This window comes from Salvia splendens, chromosome 7, assembly GCF_004379255.2.
Source record: "Salvia splendens isolate huo1 chromosome 7, SspV2, whole genome shotgun sequence".
Lineage (NCBI taxonomy): Eukaryota > Viridiplantae > Streptophyta > Magnoliopsida > Lamiales > Lamiaceae > Salvia > Salvia splendens.
Window position 1 is genome coordinate 15,432,921 of NC_056038.1, and position 6,010 is coordinate 15,438,930.

Sequence of the window (6,010 nt, forward strand, 5' to 3'; positions counted from 1 at the left end):
TTCACCAATAAAATCCATTACAATTAACAAAACAACAAAACATCGGTCAAATTTGAACAATTTCTTATAACACCCTAATTTACAAAATTGAGAGAAACCTACACAAATTATGCAAATAAACAATACATAAGGGAGGAATGTTGAGAGATTGAAGGAAACTTACCGGAATATGACGGGAAATCGCCAACAAATCGTCGAAATCGCTGAGTTTGCGCCTGCTATGGTGTTTCTCTCGCGTCTGCCCGCTGACAAACACAGATTTTGCAAGTTTTTAAGGACTGGATTTGACTTGTTTTAAATGTCAATCATGCAAATTATGTTCTTAAATTGCATATGTTATACATTTGGTATTTTTGACGTGTTTGTTGATAAATGATAGAAAAAGATAGAAAAGGTGAAAAAAAAGGCCAAAGTGCAGCAGCCTCTGTTCGAGCCCATTCTGGAAGCGATTTTGAAGTCCAACCAGTGCCTACTAGATACCAGTCTCTTCGTCTTCGAAAGACCTTCGCGTGGATACCTTAAACATCTAAATCGGAGTTATGTGGAGAAAGTTATGGCCATTTTACAAACATCGAGCAGTGTAGTCAAAATCTGGCGGAAATTAGGCGGAAATTCACGGAAGAAAAGAAATTATTATATTGTGAAGCCAAATCTCTCCTATTTCTTGTAGGGCACGAAATTTATCAAAAATAAACCTTTTTCCAGCCTATAAATACCTCTGAACCTAATTCATAATCTTTATCTCAGAGCCTTCAATCCTTCTCCATCTCTACACCTCTTTCCATTTCATAATACACACAGCCTCCAATCCTTCTCCATCTCTACACCTCTTTCCATTCCATAATACACACATAATTCATCCATCTTCCATTGGAGCGGAGTTCTGCAGATCCAGGCAAGAGAAGACTGAAGATTGAAGATTCAACCTTGAGTTTTACAATTTCTTTCATGTCTCGTACTTTACTTGTAGTTTTTACTTGTCTATGAGTTAAACATCAATTGTGGAATTTTTGGTGAAGATATTCGATTGATTTTCCTTGTTAGCTCTTGCAGTTATTTGATTTATCTGGTGCTTTCTATGTTCAATTGATTAGCTACCCCTTGAATACATGTTAGAGTTGATTAGAGTACTCGGGAAACGAAATAATTGACTTGGAAAAAGAGATAATTCACACCTTAATTCAATAGAACTCGGGAGAGTTGAGGTTTTGAGTGAGGTCTTTGATCTTATATGCTTTTAGGAGTTAGGGGTTTAAGGGTTAGAAAGGGACTTCAATCCTATCACCTAATCTATAGGTTTCTCACCTCGGGAGGGGGCTTAATCTATAATTGTGATCGACTTAATAGCTCTGGAGACCGTAATTCAAGGAAGTCGATTGTGTTTTTGGATCCTAAAATTCTACATTCTTAAGCCTGCTTTGTATTATTTCTTTTTATGTTTTCCTTTTTTTTGTTTATTTCTTTCGGTCTAGTTTAATTAATCAACCCAAAAATCACGTGTCTCTAGATAGTATATGACGCTTAGTATATGGTAGTCCGTTGCAATCTTATTCCCTGTGTTCGATATCTGGTACTGACCTTTAGCTATACTAGATCTACCCTGTATGCTTGCAGGTATTTTTAGTGCTAATAAATAGTGCATCACCCGCTACTGTCTCTGTCCCGTATGTTTTATGCAAATTAAAGACGTATGAGCCTCATGCGTCTCTCCTTAAGACGCATGACAATCATGCGTCGTCTATAAAATAAAAAAAACAAGTGACACATGATGGAGATGCGTCTCTCCCTAAGACGCATTAGCGTCAAGCGTCTTAAAAAAATTTGACAAATTGGACGACGCATGAGCGTCATGCGTCTTTGTGTAAAACGCATCTTCGTCATGCGTTTTCATTAAAAGGAGACGCATGATCCTCATGCGTATCTCCCAAAGCCGGAACAAAAAAAAGTTCAGTACACTTATGGAATGTTAATTTTAATCTAGAACAACAAAATAATTGCCCCCACTAACACAGATGTACTTATCAGATTCCATCGTCACATTTGTAAAAGTAATGAACTGCGGATTGATCCCTAAGCTAGTCAACTGTAAACACCAAATAAAACATAGTCAAAGTTCCATCCCGGCAGATCTGAAACTAAAGTAAACAGGAAACAGTCTAAACACGAAACGAACAATCACCAGCAGCTTGCAACTAGCAAAGCTTCAAATCAAGCAAAAAATCATCCGTATTCAGAAGAAGAAGAAAACATTTGAAATTGGCAGTGACGGCGCTAAAATGAGTAGAATTAAGTAAGAGAGGGTGAGAACATAGGGAAAATGGGAATACCGTAAGGGCTTCTTTCATGGTGATCGGAGCATTGGCAGCCGCCATGGCTGGAGATGAATCGAGGGTTCGAGATCGAAGCTGCGGATTTCAGTAGATGTATGCGAGATCTGCGGAGCAAAGAGAAACCCTCGTACCCTTCAACCGAATGGAAACAGGAGATCTAGAGAGAGAGGGGTTCTCCTAAGTGCAGAAACTAAGTACAGAAGTGTACGTATATAAATGGTAGAAATAGAAATGCGAGAGCGACAATGGAATTTTACTGAGTAGGAAATAATAGAATTAGAATTGTCTCCAGTAGATTCTCCTGCAATTATATTCGATGACTCTTTATAACGTTATGCATTCGTGTACTAGTTGCTACTTAAGGCGATTCTTTTGAAGCTACCAGTCCAAAAGAGTAGAGAAAGCATGAATAAATTTTCAAAAGCATCCAAAAGAGTAGAGAAAGCATGATTTTTTTTTTCAAAAAATATGTGTTTTAGTCACATTAATATAGAATTATTCAAACATGCTCTGAACAATTGAAAATCTAACACCTCAAAAAGTTTAAAATTAACCCAAACACAAAACGTTACCCACACTATACTAAATTTTTAATTGGAAGACAACCAAAAATGAAAGGAAGGAAACATACTCTCAATTCTCATGACGAAGCTATTTGGGGCAGGTGATTTGGAGGTATTCTTCTCCACAATTTACAAAAATATGGCCTTCATTATGCAACACTCCTATAAAAACAAAAACAAAATAAAAGTTATATTACCTCTTCCCCCTATTAATATTCTACTTTTTCTTTTTTATCCATCCACCAATAAATAGCTTATTTCACTTTTATATATTTGGTAGAAAACTCAAATTCCCCAACTCACTTCACTCACATTTTATTATAAGTCAATATATAAAAATGAGAAATATATTCCATAAATATTTTACACTATTTTTTTATAAAGTCAAATAATTTCTTAAAATCTAATCCGATAAAAAAATGGAACATCTAATGAAGAGTATTACCATGTCCACTTTACCATTGACTTTTATGCATTCATTTGGATTATGATGCTATAACATGTACTGTACAAAAGATTAGAGTGCCTAAGTACTCTCTCCTTTATAGCTGAGTCATTTTTCTTTTTTTATTGTCTCTTGAGTCATTTTTTTTGATAAAAAACAAATATATTTCTTATTTTTATACTTTATTTTTTTTTCACATAACTCATTTTTAATATAATTTTTTAAATTTTGTAGTATTAAAAAGAAACGTCTTTAGTAGAGAGGGAGGGATTACTAAAATAAACAGAAAAAAGATTAAATGAAGCAGGTTTTTGGTTACTCGCTACATCCCGAATTTAAGTACTAATATTTGAGGGGTGTGGTGTGGGGATAAACTTTACACAGTGCGTCAGCAGAGTCCGTGTCATTCCCTCCGCCACGTTTCAGTGTGAAAGCTACCTACGTGTCGTCATGGCGCCGCCTCGCAAGTATCCTATATATAGGTGCTGCGCAGCTTAGCTTCATCACTATCTCACTATCACTCAGTTTCTACTGACTGTAGAAAAGACATTAATTGCAGGTCGAGTTTAATTAACATGGCATCTCAACAACAGGACAGGTCCGAGCTCGATGCCAAGGCGAGGCAGGGAGAGACGGTGGTCCCCGGCGGCACTGGCGGCAAAAGCTTCGAGGCCCAGGAGCACCTTGCTGAAGGTTTCATTCTTTACTAGCTATTAGAAATGATATCCCTAATTACTTTTATTAATATGAAATGAGATTTGTAGGGAGGAGCCGTGGAGGGCAGACTCGGAGGGAGCAGCTGGGGACGGAGGGGTTACCAGGAGATGGGGCGCAAAGAAGGGCTGAGCACGGGTGACAAGTCCGGTGGGGAGCGGGCCGAGGAGGAAGGAGTGGAGATCGATGAGTAAGTTTAGGACTAGGAATACATAAAACTACAAATACCCTCTGTCTCTGTCTCTGTCTCATTCAGACAGTCTCTGAATATACACTACTAGCTAGCATAAGTTGTTAGTGTAGATGCTGTCGTCTCAGCCGCTGCCTTAGCTTCTACTTACTACGTACTAGTTTCGGTGTGCTACTGTTGTTGTGTTTAATAATAATAGTGTAATCAGTCCATCAGAGGCGTATGTTAACTTCCATATCCCATCATTTTAAGTGCTTGCATGTTTCATTTTAATTCCTTCCTTCCTGTAAATATATATGTTTTTGAAATGTTATTTTCATCGCGCATTTAGGTAATGCAGGTATGCTACCTGGTTATATTTGGATTGAAACCTTTTTAAAAATGGGAGTAATAAACAAAATTTGGGGTGAATGTTGGGGAATTGAGTTGTAGTCCGCTAATGACGTTTTATTAATGTTTCTCCCTAATCAAATAGTCAATTATTATTCGGCGCCATATTTTGATCAACGCATGCATTTCTAAACGGAAGAAAAAAACTAGGGGGCTAATTAACTTGAATTCTTTTAAATTATGAGGTACTTTTTTGAAACAAAAATTAAATTATTGTATAAGTCTAAGATTGTAAATGTATTTAATAATGAACATATACACTATCACAAAATAAAATTGTTAATTTTAATTTTATAAAAATTGTAAACAATAAAGATATACAATATCACATTTGATAAAATTGTTTTTATTAAAACGGCGTTGTGAATTTGTGATATAGTACAAAATTATGAGTTTAATATATGTTGGGCAAAATATTGATACTATAAGAATAATATACTCATATAATGATATTATTAATAAACGTGTATGAATATAGAACAAAAATTCTATTAAAACTTTATCATGACAAAAAAAACCTACCAAAACCATAACCATAACCCAACTCAAAGCTAAACCCTAAACCATAAAAAAACCTAAACCTAAATCATAACCCAACTCAAAGCTAACACATTAGCTTTGTGGGAATTTGTGATATTAAAAATTTTCCGTCCTACATTTATCATAAGTACTGACTCAGTTTAATTGACATGATAATAACGACATGAACATAATATCACACAATTAAAACCTAATATTACACAGTTAAAATGTAATACTATCACACAATTAAAACGTAATACTATCACACAATTAAAACCTAATATTACACAGTTAAAATGTAATACGATTACACAATTTAAAACCTGTTATAACATTATTAAAGTTCTATCACGATTTAAATTTAAATAATAAAATTTAAATATAATATTTATTAAATACGCATGTTTAGGGTTTATATGTGATAGTATATTTTAAAGGAAATTATAATATATATTCTTGGTTGAAAGTGAAAGAACGAAGACCATCCATGTAATGTATGTCCATCAATGACGAATACAAAAACAAAGTTCGTGGGGTTAAATAATTTGGAGAGTTAAAAATTTATATAATATTTAAATAATTATTTTAAAATCACATTTCAATATAAAATTTTCTTTATCAATTGTTTAAGTTGTTTTTGAATAATATTTAAATAATTATTTTATAATTGATCAGTTAGAAAATTCAGAATAAAAAATTAACACCCATGTCGAGTGGTTAAGAAGTCTATTTGAATTTCCATTTCTTTGGATTTAAACGCAACCTTTTTCTGTAAATATTCGAATAAATCAGTAAACTGGAATGAAATAAATTAAGTAGATCATCACATACTGAGATAGTTGGATAGATTCATATA

General features: G+C 34.2%; 1 pseudogene; it reads left to right on the top strand.

Moving 5' to 3' along the window:
• The first annotated feature begins 3,913 nt into the window (after positions 1–3,913).
• Positions 3,914–4,246, top strand: LOC121741186 (annotated as a pseudogene).
• Positions 4,247–6,010: the final 1,764 nt, after the last annotated feature.